Here is an 18,610-nt window from a genome sequence, read left to right on the forward strand (position 1 = left end):
CGATAAAGAGCCGTTATTGCTATATGTGGCTGCTAATGCCCGAGCTGTTAGCGTGGCTATTGTGGTGGAGCGTAAGGAAGTTGGAAAGGAGTATCCGGTTCAACGGCCGGTTTATTATATCAGTGAGGTGCTCATTGAATCAAAGCAGAGGTATCCACATTGGCAGAAGCTGGTATATGGAGTGTTTATGGCAAGCCGGAAGCTTAAACATTATTTCCAGGGCCATCCTATCACAGTGGTCAGTTCAGCCCCTCTGGGAGATATTATTCAAAACAGAGAAGCAACTGGCTGGATTGCCAAGTGGGCTATTGAGCTTGGACCTCACGGGCTCAAATATATACCTCGCACAACGATCAAATCCCAAGCACTCGTGGACTTCATCAATGATTGGACAGAGTTGCAGGCACCAGAGGAAAAGCCAGATAATACGTACTGGACTAGTCACTTTGATGGATCCAGGCAGTTGGAGGGCTTGGGGGCTGGATTCATACTAACTTCCCCAAGAGGTGACAAGTTTTGTTATGTCCTCCGTTTAATGTTCCCTTGTACTAACAATGCAGCTGAGTATGAGGCCTTGCTCCACGGTCTTCGGATGGCTAAGGAGATGAACTTAAGCCGGGTCAAGTGCTTTGGGGATTCAGATCTGGTGGCTCAACAGGTGTCTGGTACTTGGGATTCTAAAGACCCCCTCATGGCTGCATATCGGCGAGAGGTGGACACAGTGGCTGGTCACTTCAAGGGTTATCAGGTGGACCATATAGACCGGCGCAAGAATGAAGCGGCGGACGCTTTAAGTCGCCTTGGTTCTCAGCGTAAATCGGTTCCACCAAATGTCTTTCTTGACGTGTTGCATAATCCATCGGTCAAGGTACCAACAGAGGAAGAGTTGGCTATTCCTGATCCGGAGGCTTAATTGGTGGAAGCCTTGCATGTCATACCGAATTGGACAATCCCATATCTGGCTTACATGAACCGGGGCGAATTACCGGAGGATGAAACCTCGGCCTGACAGATAATCCGGCGGTCCAAGTCCATGACCATAATAAACGGGGAGTTACATCGTTACAGCGTCTTAGGAGCAATTCAACGTTGTGTTTCTCCTCAAGAGGGTTGTGAGATTTTGCGAGAAATCCATGAAGGGGATTGTGGTCACCATGCCGGTTCAAAGTCCTTGGTTGCTAAAGCTTTTCGCCACGGTTTTTATTGGTTAACAGCGCATGCTGATGCGGAGGATTTAGTCAAGAGATGTGATGGTTGTCAAAAATTTGCACGCCGTGCTCACATTCCGGCTCAGGAGTTGAGGATGATTCCAATAACTTGGCCGTTTGCGACTTGGGGGCTTGATATGGTCGGACCCTTCAAGCGATCCAAGGACAAAAAGACCCACTTATTAGTGGAAGTTGATAAATTCACCAAATGGGTGGAAGCAGAGCCAGTTAGTAAGTGTGATGCGGCCACGACGGTTCAATTCATCAAAAAGGTGATATTCCGGTTTGGCTTTCCACACAATATTATAACTGATAATGGTACTAATCTGTCAAAGGGAGATATGGAGGAATTTTGCCAACGTGAGCACATCCGGCTTGATATAGAATCGGTGGCTCACCACTAGTCTAATGGTCAAGCGGAGAGGGCAAATCAAGAAATTTTACGAGGTATCAAACCCCGGCTTATGGTTCCTTTGAAACGGACACCGGGTTGTTGGGTTGAGGAGTTACCTTCTGTGTTATGGAGCATCAACACCACACCCAACAGGTCTACGGGTTACACACCTTTCTTCATGGTTTATGGAGCGGATGCAGTTCTTCCTAGTGACATCCGTCACGACTCACCCCGTGTGACAGCTTATGTTGAAACTGATAATGAGAAGGCACGTCAGGATTCCCTGGACCTATTAGATGAAGAGCGTGATCTTGCAGCAGCACGTTCGGCGATTTATCAACAAGATCTCCGACGTTATCACAGCTGTCGGGTTAAGACCAGAACCTTTCAAGAGGGCGATTTGGTACTCCGGCTCATCCAGGATCAGACTGATATGCACAAGTTATCCCCACCTTGGGAAGGACCTTTTGTGGTCAGCAAGAATCTGCACAACGGGTCATACTACCTCATTGATGCTCGAGAGCACAAAGACTCACGTAAATCGGAGGAGGAGACCAAGCGGTCGTGGAATATAGCTCTTCTTCGGCCTTACTATACTTGAGCGTCAGGCTCTTCATATGTACATATTTATGACAATGTATATATTATATAATAAACCGAAGCCTCGAACAAAGCGGGATCTCTGTTCTTTTTACATCATGTGTGTGCTTACAAGAATTTCTACTGATAAATCGGAGTTTTGATTAAATTGGTCTCTGCAGCCGCACACAATCACTAGGGGGCTTGGTCATATCTGAACCATAGCTACACCTCTTGATTGGTTTAAACACCACAAAGGAATTTCACTAGGGGGCTTGGTTGTTATCACACCATAGCTACACCTCTTGATGGGCTTTAAAGCCACAAAGGAAATTATGTGGAGCCAAAGAGAGTGTTGCACAAAGCACAAACTCAAACATGGGCACACGCTGAGCACATCTCACAAAGTTACTTGGGGGCTCTTTGTACAAAGCAACAAAGAGTTTGAAAGGACCCTTGTAATTGGCTATCAAGCCACGGCTTGGAAGCCTGGTGTATTCGCCTAAAACCCCGGTTAACCTGCCTTCATCAAGTAAGCCACTCCTGTCCAGGTAATCCTAGTATGACCCGCCGAATGTTTGACAAGTCAATCTTCTACAGACCCTGAACTTATCAAAGTTAAAATGACGATTGGTTAATTGGAGGCCCATCTTAAAAGGCTTTGTTAAACGGTTTAACTCAGAGGCCTGGCAGCCCATGAAAAGCCTCGATTTGGAGCCTGGCAGCTCGTAAAAAGCCTCGCATATTTCTTTTTTGAGTCTTATTTGCTAAGTATTTCGCCTTTATTGAGGTTCATAATATGTTCTGATAAACCGGTGTTCTTGGCCCGGCTTGACTTTCAATTACAAGTTGGGAGTACATGATCAGTTACAAACCGGCGTACCTTACCCCGGTCTGGTTTGACTAAATCGCCAGTACTATAAAGAAAACCCAGTGGTTATTATATCCCGGTATGGTTTATTATCATAATCCGGCAAAATAAGGACAGCATTATCAACGCTCCGGATTGGTGTAGACACCTTTACCATACAAGCAGTTGGTCAACCAACGAGGTATGTTGCACATATTACTTTTTATACAAAAACATTGATTATTCATCGAAGTGTTGTATTTTTGTTGGGCATCATGACCCGTCCAGTGGGAAACCACTAGGATACTTTCAAGTTCTTGTATCCAGGAACACAACTCATCATGGGCTATGCATAATAGATCCCAAAAAGTGGAACAAGTTTTCACGAAGTATCAAAAAACATGCTCGATGGCATGACAGATAAAGGAGTTTTTACTATCCTATTACAAGAATCTTCAAAGCGGCTCCAAGTGCATAATTGTTTTTAAGTATTGGCACACAATAGCTGGTAAACCGGCCGCCGGTTTAAGACACTTCGTCTGGACGGTTTGACGGTTGAGGGTCAGTTGGTGCGATCACTTCTTCTTCATCCCTCGCAGATGCTGGAAATCAACCGTCGACCAATCGATTCCAGTTAAAACTTGAAATACGGCTTCTTCATGGATAAGGCTAGAGGGGTTAATGTCAGGAGCGTAGGTATGCTTACGGATTGGAGGCACAAGTTATTCAACTTCATGGATTTCGGCAGGCTGTCTCTTCCCTTCAGCGTCATAAGCCGGTTGGAAATGAGACAAGTCTGTGTCCTCTGCCAGTTTGCTGGCTATTGGCCGCATTTCTTTGGTCAGCCTTCGGAGGTCATCATTGTTGAAGTTTGAACCGTCCTCCTTCATGCCTGGATATCCTTTAATGATGTCCTCCGCTTCAAGATCTGGAATCCATGCCTTGGCTCGGATCAGTGCGATTAATGCTCCTGCTCTTGCAGCTGCCTTCTTCAGTTCGGCAATCCGGGCTGGTAACATGGCCAGCTTCTCAAGAGTTTCCTTTATCAATGGTGGCACCAGTTTATTGTAAGCCGCCGTGCAAATAGCCCGCTGAGACCTAGAGTACAACTGTTCAATCAAGGTATACGCCGATTTAAGCTTCATCTGCATATCTGTGCCGTGATGAGCAATACGAGTGCCTGTCACGGTTTAAAGTCAGCATTATGGTCCATGATAAGGGTCCATGAATTGGACAAACTACATAAGGAGATACTTACCAAAGACAACAGAGGTCATGGCGTTGATTTGCTCTTTCAAACCAGCTAGTTCATCTACAACTTGTTTCAGGGCTGCTTCGGCATCCTCTGCCCTTTTGGTTAAACTGGTTTTTTCGGTTTCCCAGTCACCACGATCTTTGTTAAAAGACTCTTTTAGCTTTTCCATTGCGGCCAGGGCTTTGGTTGGCGCCTCTTTGGCTTTCACAGCTTCTGCTTGTTGAGACTTCACGTTTTCTTGCAAATCAGCAGTTCGGGCATCTCTATTGCTTAGTTCAGCCTACAACAGTGAAGAAATGTCAAACAACAGGATATATATATATATATATATATATATATATATATTTTCTAAGTACAAAGCGTATAACAAGTTATGCACTTCGTACTTGGGGGCTAATGCCTATTTGCCCTGATTCACTACATGTTTCATAAAGTCCCCAGAACAAGGCAAGCATTATCCTTAACACTTGGGGGCTAATGTACATCTGTTCAAACCGGACGCATGGATTAAACCCGGATTACCTTGCAAAGCTAAACCGGCCTTTGGGGGCTACGCTGAGGAAAGCTATATAATTACATTGATAAAGGATAGGTCTTGGTTTTTACTAAGGACCTGACATTTTGAGGTACAGTAAAAGAGAGACTTAAAGTGTTACAAAGACCCAGTTTATGATTAACATCATAAAACGGCCCTTGGGGGCTACTTGGGCTAGTATTTCAACTTTGAATCAACAAGTAAAGGGAGATGAAAATACCTCATAACGTTCCTTCATCAAATTCACCAAACCGGCTTCATAGTCATGGTTTGAGTGCAGACGGTTTAAGAAACTGGAGTGAAGCTCTTCAACGTTGAGATGGGCATAACTTGATAAGTCAGTACTCCATTTGCCCTTTTCCCTAGCAGCACGCTCTTCTTTGGCACTATGTTGAGCCAAGATTATGGGATGGCCAGGAAAGCTGTGGCCCATGCCGGTAACGATAACATCATATCCTTGGCCTTCAGTGGTCTTTGCGGGTGATGACGGAGTTTCAGTATCTCTCATCGAACTAGCCCGGTTTGGAGCTGCCATTTAAGTGTCAGGCATGGCAGGTTCAGCTTCTGGTGGTTCATCAGTATTCTGATCTTGAAGGGGCGGTTCATCAGAGGCGGCTTCAGGATGAGGGCCCTCCGGTTCACAAGTTTGGTCTGGTTCACCTCTTTGTTCTTCAAAAATGGCCCGATCTTCTGGCGGATTGTTGACCCGAGCTTTCTTGCTGGGTCTGGCTTTGGCTCTGCAAATAAATTAAAAGAGGGTTAGCATCTTATTTAAGATTTGTAACGCATTGGAAGAAAGGGTTTGAAAACTTACCCAGCCACAGTTTTTAGAGGAGGGAGTTGGGTTGCTGTCGACTCGCTAGAGGATGAGGGAGGGGTCACTTGATAATTTGAATCAGACGGATTAAGAGGTTGTCTGAAATAACCTGCCTTGGGATAAGAATTGTCAGAAGTGGGAGAGACCTCAGACCGACGCTTCCGAGCCGGGGTACCAGGTAAACCGGCCGAAGTGACCTGTTGGCCACTGTGCCGGGTTGTCCAGCGAGCTTCATGCTGCTGTGTCTTCAAAATAAATGTTGGATCCAAGTATGCAAGAGGATGAGAAATCTTACTTTCCAGACTACTCGACGGGTTTTTTGTGTTGGTATAGAGTCTGAACCAGAGGAAAAGGTAATTACCTCTACATCATCAGCTTGGCTGCCTTCTACGTCCTCGTGGTAAAGATCATTGTTAATGAGGTGCATGAAAAGGGAGCCAAGTGAGTCAAGTTCTACCTCAACTTCCGGATCATCAGCATCTTTATCAAGTTCCATGTTGATCCGGTCAGCCGTTTTCCGCTTTGAGGTCCGCTTGACGGCTTTGGTTTTGGGACGGAATGGTTTGACCGCTTTATCCCTGGTTGGCTTTACCGCTTTATCTACGGATTTCCGTTTCCAGAAGGGATCATCACCCTATTCATACATAAACAGAAGAAGGATTACAAGTTGAACAAATTAAAGATATCAAAGATGAAGAGGAAGTATAGTGCTTACAGCCAGCGGTTTGTTCTTAGTATAGAAGGGGTTCAAGCCGGTTTGACGACAGACTGATTCCGACTCATTCAAAATTTTCTTTACGCCTTCAGTGACCTCTTCATCGGTCACCTGAATGCTGATATGGCGTTGGGGATCTTCAACATCACCGGTGTACTCACACATTAAACCGGGGCGGCAGCTTAGCGGCAAGACGCTCCAAGATATCCAACAGCGCATGAAATCAACGCCTGTTAAACCATTGGCCATAAAGGCTCGGAGCTTGGCGATTTGAGGGGATATTTGGCCCGTTCTGCAGAACTTAAGCGTTGCGGCATTGGATGGGTGTTGGAAAGCCGGTAATCACGATAGCCTGGAAGGGGATTCTCATCTTCAGGAGAAGTATCTCTGCAATAAAACCAAGTCTGGTTCCACTCCTTAGGGTGGCTGTGTAGTTTGGCATGAGGGAATTCAACTTCCTTTCGCTTTTGAATCGAGACACCACCAAGTTCAGTATTGGGGCCATTTACAAACTTTGTGCGCCGGTTCAGATGAAAAAAGTCCCGGAACAGCTCAGCAGTGGGCTCTTCTTGCAAGTACGCTTCACAGAAAACTTGGAAGTTGCATATGTTGGACACCGAGTTGGGTCCAATATCTTGAGGATGGAGTTGGAAACTGGCAAGAACATCCCGGAAAAACTTTGACCTTGGCGGTTTGAAGCCACGGCCTATGTGGTCAACAAAGATCACTACCTCACCCTGCCTCGGGGTAGGAGGATTTTCTGTTCCTGGAACTCTCCACCGGATCTCCATCTTCTTTGGCAAGGTGCCGATACTAACCATTTCATTTAGTGATCTTCGGTGATCCGGGAGGGAGCCCAGTTGCAAGAGGCAAACTGTTTGGCCATTGTGAAACGAAAGTTGAAAAGGAAATGCCGGTTTACGAGTCATTCATGGAGGAGCGCAAGATGCAATGAAATAAACATATACCGGTATGTGAAATTGCGTAAACCGGAGATTAATATAACAGTGAATGACATGGTCATATAAAGGGCATACATGTGTTCTTAAACCGGACTATTACTATCAACGTGCAGAAGGTTTGCCGGTTTACTAGGGGAGTAATGGTATGTGATAGATTGTTTTTACAAAGGTAAACCGCCTAGATGGTAAAGAGGATACATATCTAAGGCAAAGATGGTTAAGTAAAGTAAAAACAGGTTTCACAGGATCACAGGGGCATTTTGGATCTACCACAAGTCAGGAAAGGAAAAAGATTGGTCCCGAAACAGTTCATAAAGGACTAGATCAGTTTTTTTGTGCATAAGGGTTTGTGGTGATAACAGAAGGTTAGCTATGGCACGGGATACGTCAAGTGTGAAGTGTCCATCTATATACTAAGGAGGAACAAGGAGGAACAACACCGAAGCCCCGATGAACTTCAAAGAACTGCGAAGAATAAGGAAACCCTAATGGATCTAGAAAGGAAGGAGGAGAGGACTTACTGCGATCGTGGAAGCAGCGGAGGTGTGCTACAGAGCTCTAGTACGAACAGGTTGACGCAGCGGCCAATGGTGAGGCAGAGGTGAAGCTTGACGATGGCGGCGGCGCTCAGGTGCGTAGACGTCGCGAGGAAGAAGAAGGGATGAAGGGGTAACTGAAAGAAAATAAAGGGGTCCTCTGCCCCTATTTATAAGGTGAAACGATAAAATGGCAAGTGCGGGAATCGAGGAGCTCAAAATGGATAATTAATAATGGTGTCGCCTCGATGACTGGATATGCATTAATGAAGGTAATCCTCAGCTTCAACGAATAGATGACGTCAGGGCGGTTTGTTATGGTCCTGGAACATGACGTCACGATGGTGTACAAGATCAAAGTGAAGATGCAAAGGAGGAATTTTTCTAAGTGATGAAGATTGACATGAACCAGTTCAAACCAATCTGGGGCCTAATGTTGGGGATATTACTACTAGACGTAAACCGGCCAGGAGTAGCCGGATTAGCTTTATGAAGATTAAGAAGCCCATGAAGATGTAAGAATGATGGCGCTCTACGAAGGCCCAAGGCCTAGAGGCGAGTTAAGGCCTGTAGATGTAAACCGACTTAATTGTGTAACTTGCTTTGTAAGATAGGAAGTGTAGAGACCGAACTGGACACTTTATGATCCGGCTTCGAGAATCTCTAAACCGGCGGGCGTCGACCTGTGTATATAAAGGGACGACCCGACAATGGTTGAGGGACAAGAGACAACAACTCGAGAGCCAGACAAAGCGGATTCACTCGCTGGCCTTCGAGACCCTAGCAATACCAATCACAACTAGACGTAGGCTTTTACCTTCATCGAAGGGGCCGAACTAGTATAAACTCCCTGTGTCCCCTTGTCCGGTTTAACCCCTTTAAGCTAACCTGTTGCGATGGCTCCACGACTAAGTCCTTACACAAGGACATCTGCTGTGACAAACCCACGACACATTGCCTCTTATTGCTTTAATTTTTTTTCTCGTGTCAACATAGAACAACAAGAGTGTTGTGTGAATTTTTGTGATTTTTCGGGGATCGATTGGACATTTTTATGCATTAATTGAGTTTTCAATGCATTTATGTGCATAATTCAAATTTGAACTACATGCACATGCTCCAGTGCATATAAATTGGTTGAAAAATCAAATTTGTGTCCTTGGGTGCATGCTTAGGTCCCATGCAAGAAATGGGAATGGATTTCAAACACTAGGGCACCGTTGATTGCCAGCAAAACATCGAGATGCATGGTTTTTAAATTCTAGCAAATCGAAAACTCGTCTGAAATTCATGAAACTTGGCATGCTATCATGGAGCGGCATCAACATGCCGTGCTACAAATTTTGTCCCATTTGGGGCAGGTTTGGGTATATGCTTCTCACAAACCGCAGCTTCTCACAATAAGCATGATGGTTTTTGGTAGGGAACGTCCCACCTTTGGGGATGAAACGATATCCATTGCGTCTTATTGCTTTCAATTTTTTTTTCTCTCGTGTCAACATAGAACAACAGGAGTGTTGTGTGAATTTTTGTGATTTTTCAGGGTTCGTTTGGACATTTTTATGGATTAACTGATTTTTCAATGCATTTATGTGCATAATGCAAATTCGAACTACATGCACATGCTCCAGTGCATATAAATTGGTTGAAAAATCAAATATGTTTCCTTGGGTGCATGCTTAGGTCCCATGCAAAAAATGGGAATGAATTTCAAACACCAGGGCACCGTTGATTATCGGCAAAACATTGAGATGCCTGCTTTTAAAATTCTAGTAAATCCAAAATTCTGTTAACCATTCACGTGATGCCATGTGTCTTTGTTTTAATGGCTGTAGGAGGTTCTGTGCAGACAACTGCTTGACCTTGACTGAACGGAAGGCGTGCGAGCGCCGTCCGGTGCGCAGGCTGACCGAGAGGCGTGCAAGTTGTCCTTGAGTGCGCAGGCTTGCCGGGAAGCGTGCGAGCTGTACGCTGCGCAGGTCACTGGGAAGCGAACCCTTTGACTTTCATGGCTGCCCGCCTTGCTCGCATCCTCTCCATTAATGGCGCTCAAGCCGCAGTTTAATTCATTTTTTAAATATAAAACACTCATCGCAAATGTTTTAGTTAGAACACCCGTATGCAAACCGACAACTTCCGCAGGAGGCCAAGAGAAAATGTGCCGAGTAAGATTTTTGCTGCTCTTGATTGCAAACGATTTAGATAGAACACCCGTATGCAAAGTGAGAGCAGCGCAGGATTTGTTCATCCCTTCAACACAAACGGTTGTTTTGGATGACCCGTGTGCAACCACATACAAATAATTTGGTAAGATTTGCATCTGTCTTATTGGGTATGTTGCCATTTGTCAAACCGGAAAGATTTACACTTATTGATCTAGTAACGTTGCCATTTTCAATCCTTGTAACACTACGATTTGCAAAATATGCAGCTAGAAATCATTAGCACTATGTAATTTTTGAAATTAAAATTCAGTAATTAAGCATAGATTTCATTCATAGATTAAGCAGTCGTTCTTAATTTATACAAACAGTTCAACTCGACAGCTGAACCGACCAAACTTCTCCCTAATTGTTGCCAACCACGTACTGAAATAGCTAGTTCAACTATATATAGTAGCTAATTTTAAGTACGTTTTACAGTTCGACCACACATCTATAGTCAGATGAACTGAACAAAATAGCCCCTAAATACTACTACTACCACGGAGGGGCTTTGTGCTACTTCCGGCAGCCTCTCCTCTATCGAGCACGCTCAGTAAGAGGCAGAGGAGGAGGAGGAGCCTACCGACGAGCTGGACAAATGCAATACGGTGCCTGCCACTGCTGCACATCCAACGACGCTCGCCAGCTCGAACGCCCACTGCTGCTCCAGAGGTCCCTCTCAAAGCGGTCGGACTACTCGTAGATCTCCTGATTCCTCACCTCTGCGTCGGCGTGTGCTGCGGCCACGGCTGCGATAAGGCTCTTTACGTGCTCGACGAGGCACTCCTCCTTCTCCCACAGGAACTCGATGTAGTGCACAAGGTCGCTGACGCACGTGCGGGACTCCACCTCCGCCTCCCTCCTTTGGGTGGCGATGGTGGAGCGGGTGATGATCCCGGCGGTCAACGGTGGGCTGGCGGCCACAGTGGCCGACGATGGGATGGTGGCCACGACCACCACCTCCCACCTTTGGGCCGCGGTGGCGGAGCGGGTGATGGCCACGGTGGCCGGCAGTGGGGTGGCGGCCACGACGGCCACCTCCCACCTTCGGGCCACGGCAGCGGAGCGGGAGATGGCCCTGGGTTTCGACGGTGGTGTGGAGGCAACGGCGGCCGGCAACAGCTGCCAACGGGCAGCGGCGGCGGAGCGTGTGTTTGGTGTTCTGTGCACACTCAACAGGGACACCACGCGCACTACACTAAGCCGAGGAATGCACCGCCGCCGCGGTGTAGCCTCCCAGCTGGAGCTGTCCTCTGATGACGACGGAGTGGCTGAGCGACGACAACGAACCGGTGTCATTGGCGATTGTGGGAGAAGCAGACGAGATAAGCTATAGGGAGGGAGGGGAAAATGCAACGCAGGACTCCCCGGTCGTGGGGTTTTTTATAGCAGGCCGGCAAGCATTGGGATTTTGAGGGATTTCACCGAGTTGGGCGAGAAGCGTGCGCGGGAACCTGCAAGGTTTCGTGGGAACGGGCTCACCGACGATTGATTGGCACCACTATTTGGCCAAAAGAGCGCCCCCGCGCGCTGCGCAAGCTTGCGTTGTAAGCCGTCTGCGGCAGCTGGGTGACAAGACGTGCGAGAGGAGAACGAGAGGACACGTACACATACAGTTAATAGAAAAATGTTTGTGATTTAGTTACCTACTATACCCCGTCCTGGTTTATAAGTAGGATTTAACTAATAGAATATGAATGCATGTGGCCATAGATTATATCGTTGGAGTCGTATTTGAACATAGTTCCCAACTATACAATTTTTGTAACATGCATTAACACATTTTTGGTTAAATTTAAGGTTATACACCAACAAGCATTTGCCCGCAACACACACGGCTTATTCCATCACAAACAGCTCTGATGGATCAACTGTCTGCCACGTATCGCACACGCAACTCTAATATGATTCGTGCTTGATGTCTCCGACATCGCTCGCACAGTTCGTCTTATTTGCCACGTATCATTGTGAGTCCTCTGCTTGCGTCCCTCGGCGCGCTCTGCTCGCCGTTAGGCGCCGCGGCGCGCTCGGCTTATGGACAACTTTTCCTTGAGGCGACCGCGGAGCGCTCTACTCGCGTCCCTCCGCGCGTGCTCTGCCAGCGGTTGGGCGTGCGCACGATCACGTCGGGGCCCCATATGCATGCGGTTGCGCCGCGAGCGTTGCCACGCGATGCAGTTACGTGCGGCACAATGGAGTTACGCGCTGCAAATTAGAACTGCCATTAGGGCCTGCCGATATTCCTAGCCCTCCGGTTTCCCCTTTAATTCCCGTAGCCATTATAACCTTAGTCTCTTCAACCTTTCGATCGCGCCCCACAACACAACAAGCACACCCACGACGACACATAGAGAGGGGATGTCTGGTGGTGCTCCAATGGAGTTCAGCGAGCATAGAGTGGAGACCCACGCGAGGGAGACGGATCTCCCGGTGGTGTACACCATCGACCCAGCCGTGGTGGACGACTACATCAACAACATTGAGCAGTTGCTTGCTGGAGACAAGTACAAGGTGGTCGGCATCGACCTCTAGTACACCGCCGGTCGTCCCGACATAGATCAGAAGTTTGCGGTCGCCCGGTTGTGCGTGCGCCATCATGTCCTCATCTACCACTACTGCATGGCCACAGAGCCTTGCGACCGTTTCAACAGGTTTTTCAATAGCACCGACTACAAGTTCGCCACGGTGGATACCAAAGACGATGTAAAAGCGCTCAGTGTTACGGGCTTGGCCTTCAAGAACCATGTCGAAATCCATGACCACTACAGGGTCTGGGGCAGCAAGAAGCAGGACTCCCTGGCGAACTTGCCTCGGCCATCATCGACCCCTACTATGAAAAGTTAAAGTAGGATGCCCAGAGAACAAGTACCGTATCCTGGCACAAGGCCTGGATGCGGCAACTGGATGAACCTCACCTCAGGTTCACGGCCAAGAGCGTGTACACATGCTACAAGATGCATAGGCGGATCGTTGACATGAGGAAGTGCCTCGTTACCCAAATCGACAAGCCTGGATCAAGCCACATGCAGAGCAAGCATCACAATAAGTAGATGATGATCAGATGATCGTTTATGCTAGTTAATCATGCATGTAATATATAGTTTACTTTATTGGTGTGTGTGGAAATGTCATGTGTGTAGTAGCCACCTATGTAATTATGCATGTAATAGTTTACTTTGGTGTGTGCAAATGCCATGGTTGTAGTAGCCACCTATGTAAGTGGATGTTTAATTTGGTTATGCAAGCATGTCCTTATAAGTGTGTGTATATAGATAAGTTGTTCTGTATGCAATCCCATTGCACAACACACACGTCTTATTAGCATCAACCGTTTGTGTTATTATCGGTCTTCGCACACATTTCTGATTACAGACTTGTTTGCAGCATATCACACACATCTTGTTAAGTTGAACCGTTTCTGTTCTCATGTCTCAACGCAAATAGTTCATCTGAGTGAACCGCATGCCGTATATCGCACACACCTTCATCTAGCTGCCCGTTTCTTTTGTGTTGCCTAATCACAAACAATTCATCCGAGTGAACCGTATGCTGTGTATCGCACACGCCTTCATCTAGATGCCCATTTCTTCTGTTCCTCCTCATTTCAAACAGTTAATTGAACTGAACCGTATGCCCTTCATCGCACACACAACTAAAACCTGAACCGTGTTTGATGCATCCGTCATCGCAAATGTTTTACACATTTCTGACGGTTTTCATACAACATCGTTTGCAATTATTGCATCGCACACAGTTTCTCGAAGGGTCTCTAATCGTAGTGTCACATTAGCAGCATCCTACAGTAGTGTACAGACGCAGGGCTTCGCCTAAGCACTACGACAATATGACCGAGGTGGAAAACTATGGAGGGGGCACCGCACACAGCTAAAGATCAACTTGTGTGTCTCTGGGGTGCCCCTCTCCCTGTATATAAAGGAGGGGAGGAGGAGGAGGGCCGGCCTCAAGGGGCGCACCCAAAGGGGGGATTCCTACTCCTAGTAGGAGTAGGTTTCCCCCTTTCCTAGTCCAAGTAGGAGAAGAAGGAAGGAGAGGGAGGGGGAGAAGGAAAGAGGGGGCGCCGCCCCTCCTAGTCCATTTCGGACCAGCCCATGGGGAGCGCGCTGCCTCCCCTTGTGGCCCTTCTCTCCTTTCCACTAAATCCCAGTAAGGCCCAATACTTCCCCCGGTGAATTCCCGTAACTCCTCGGTTCTTCGAAAAATACCCGAATCACACGAAACCTTTCCGATGTACGAATATAGCCTTCCAATATATGAATCTTTACCTCTCAACCATTTCGAGACTCCTTGTCATGTCCGTGATCTCATCCGGGACTCTGAACAAACTTCGGTCATCAAATCACATAACTCATAATACAAATCGTCATCGAACGTTAAGCGTGTGGACCCTACGGGTTCGAGAACTATGTAGACATGACCGAGACACATATCCAGTCAATAACCAATAGCGGAACCTGGATGCTCATATTGGCTCCTACATATTCTACGAAGATCTTTATCGTGAAACCGCATAACAACATATGTTGTTCCCTTTGTCATCGGTATGTTACTTGCCCGAGATTTGATAGTCGGTATCATTATACCTAGTTTAATATCATCATCGGCAAGTCTCTTTACTCGTTCTGTAATGCATCATCCCATGACTAACTCATTAGTCACATTGCTTGCAAGGCTCATAGTGATATGCATTACCGAGAGGGCCCAGAGATACTTCTCCGACAATCAGAGTGACAAATCCTAATCTCGATCTATGCCAACTTAACAAACACCATCGGAGACACCTGTAGAGCATCTTTATAACCACCCAGTTACGTTGTGACGTTTGATAGCACACTAAGTATTCCTCCGGTATTCGGGAGTTGCATAATCTCATAGTCATAGGAACATGTATTAGTCATGAAGAAAGCAATAGCAACAAACTAAACGATCATAGTGCTAAGCTAACGGATGGGTCTTGTCCATCACATAATTCTCTAATGATGTGATCCCGTTCATCAAATGACAACACATGTCTATGGCTAGGAAACTTAACCATCTTTGATTAACGAGCTAGTCTAGTAGAGGCATACTAGGGACACTCTGTTTGTCTATGTATTCACACATGTATCAAGTTTCTGGTTAATACAATTCTAGCATGAATAATAAACATTTATCATGATATAAGGAAATATAAATAACAACTTTATTATTGCCTCTAGGGCATATTTCCTTCAGTCTCCCACTTGCACTAGAGTCAATAATCTAGTTCACATCGTCATGTGATTTCACACCAATAGTTCACATCTTCATGTGACTAATACCCAAAGGGTTTACTGGATTCAATAATCTAGTTCACATCGCAATGTGATTAACACCCAAAGAGCGATCATGTTTTGCTTGTGAGAGAAGTTTAGTCTACGGGTCTGCAACATTCAGATCCGTGTGTATTTTGCAAATTTCTATGTCTACAATACTCTGCACAGAGCTACTCTAGCTAATTGCTCCCACTTTCAATATGTATCTAGATCGAGACTTAGAGTCATCTAGATCGGTGTCAAAAGCTTGCATCGACGTAACTCTTTACGACGAACTCTTTTATCACCTCCATAACCGAGAAATATTTCCTTAGTCCTCTAAGGATAATTTTGACCGCTGTCCAGTGATCTACTCCTAGATCACTATTGTACTCCCTTGCCAAAATCATGCTAAGGTATACAGTAGATTTGGTACACATTTACCAGATTTCATAAAATGCGGCAACTGCTAACATGATTCGGACAGACTTTTAAGCGTCGATATGAGTGAGAAAATCTCATCATAGTCAACACCTTGAACTTTGTCGAAAACCTTTTGCGACAATTTGAGCTTTGTAGATAGTAACACTACTATCAGAGTCCGTCTTCCTCTTGAAGATCCATTTATTATCAATGGCTCGCCGATCATCGGGCAAGTCAATCAAAGTCCATACTTTGTTCTTTATACATGGATTACATCTCAGATTTCATGGCCTCAAGCCATTTTGCGGAATCTGGGATCATCATCGCTTCCTCATAGTTCGTAGGTTCGTCATGGTCAAGTGACATGACCTCCAGAACAGGATTACCGTACCACTTTGGTGCGGAACATACTCTGTTTGACCTACGAGGTTTGGTAGTAACTTGATCCAAAGTTTCATGATCATCATCATTAACTTCTTTACTAATTGGTGTAGGCATCACTTGAACTGATTTCTGTGATGAACTACTTTCCAATTCGGGAGAAGTGATGACCCACATGTATAGGGGACCTATCATAGCCCTTTCGATAAGTAAGAGTGTCGAACCCAACAAGGAGCAGAAGGAAATGATAAGGCGGTTTCCAGCAAGGTATTCTCTGCAAGTACTAAAATAAGTGGTAACAGATAGTTTTGTGATAAGATAATTTGTAACAAGCTACAAGTAACAAAAGTAAATACAGTGCAGCAAGGTGGCCCAATCCTTTTTGTAGCAAAGGACAAGCCTGGACAAACTCTTATATTAGAGAAAAGCGCTCCCGAGGACACATGGGAATATCGTTCAAGCTAGTTTTCATCACGTTCATATGATTCGCGTTCGGTACTTTGATAATTTGGTATGTGGGTGGACCGGTGCTTGGGTACTATCCTTACTTGGACAAGCATCCCACTTATGATTAACCTCTATTGCAAGCATCCGCAACTACAACAAAAGTATTAAGGTAAACCTAACCATAGCATGAAACATATGGATCCAAATCAGCCCCTTACGAAGCAACGCATAAACTAGGGTTTAAGCTTCTGTCACTCTAGCAACCCATCATCTACTTATTACTTCCCAATGCCTTCCTCTAGGCAAATTAATGGTGAAGTGTTATGTAGTCGACGTTCACATAACACCACTAGAGGAGAGACAACATACATCTCATCAAAATATCGAACGAATACCTAAATTCACATGACTACTAATAGCAAGACTTCTTCCCATGTCCTCAGGAACAAACGTAACTACTCAGAAAGCATAGCCATGCTCGTAATCAGAGTGGTATTAATATGCATATAGGATCTGAACATATGATCTTCCACCAAATAAACCAACTAGCATCAACTACAAGGAGTAATTAACAATACTAGCAACCTACTAGTAGCAATCCCGGACTTGGAGACAAGAATTGGATACAAGAGATGAACTAGTGTTTTTAGAGGAGATGGTGCTGGTGAAGATGTTGATGGAGATTGTCCTCTCCCGATGAGAGGAGCGTTGGTGATGACGATGGCGATGATTTCCCCCTCCCGGAGGGAAGTTTCCCCGGCAGAACAGCTCTGCCGGAGCCCTAGATTGGATCCGCCAAGGTTCCGCCTCGTGGCGGAGGAGTTTCGTTCGAGGAGATGGCTTATGATTTTTTCCTCATTGAAAGACTCCATATAGCAGAATATGGCCATCGGAGGGCCACCAGGGGGCCCACGAGGTAGGGGGCGCGCCCCCCACCCTCGTGGGCAAGGTGTGGCCCCCCTTGTGAACTTCTTGCACTCAATATTTTTTATATATTCTGAAAACGTCTTCCGTGAAGTTTCAGGACTTTTGGAGCTGTGCAGAATAGGTCTCTAATATTTGCTCCTTTTCCAGCCCAGAATCCCAGCTGCCGGCATTCTCCCTCTTTATGTAAACCTTGTAAAATAAGAGAGAATAGGCATAAGTATTGTGACATAATGTGTAATAACATCCCATAATGCAATAAATATCGATATAAAAGCATGATGCAAAATGGACGTATCAACTCCCCCAAGCTTAGACCTCGCTTGTCCTCAAGCGAAAGCCGAAATCGAAAAATATGTCCACATGTTTAGAGATAGAGGTGTCGATAAAAGTAAAATACGGACATGAGGGCATCATGATCATTCTTAGAACAACAACTTACATAATTCTTGTCATATGATTTCTTATGCTAGAGTAATAATTCAATCACAATTTCAAGTATGAATCGTAAACTTCATTGAAAACTAACAAACTATAATCTCAGTCATTGGAGCAATTGCAATTTATCATAACATAGGAAAGAGTCAATATAAAAGAGCTTTTCAGCAAGTCCACATACTCAACTATCATATAGTCTTTCACAATTGCTGACACTCACGCAATATTTATGGGTATGGAGTTTTAATCGGACACAGAGAAAGATAGGGGCTTATAGTTTTTCCTCCCAACATTTTACCTCAAGGGTAATGTCAACAATAATAGTTCATGAAAACTCACATCCAATTAGCCATATATACCAGGATCTTTCCAACGTACTGTGCTTGCCAAAGGAAAAAATGTAAAAAGGAAGGGTGAAGATCACCATGACTCTTATGCAAGGTAGGAGATAAAAGTAAAAGATAGGCCCTTTGCTGAGGGAAGCAGAGGTTGTCATGCGCTTTTATGGTTGGATGCACAAAATCTTAATGTGAAAGAATGCCACTTGTGATATGGACCTTTATTATGCAGTCTGTCGCTTTTATTTCTTCCATATCACACGATCGTATAAAGCTTATTTTCTCCCACACTAATAAGTCATACATATTTAGA

Source organism: Triticum urartu, chromosome 7, assembly GCF_003073215.2.
Source record: "Triticum urartu cultivar G1812 chromosome 7, Tu2.1, whole genome shotgun sequence".
In the NCBI taxonomy this organism is placed as follows: domain Eukaryota; kingdom Viridiplantae; phylum Streptophyta; class Magnoliopsida; order Poales; family Poaceae; genus Triticum; species Triticum urartu.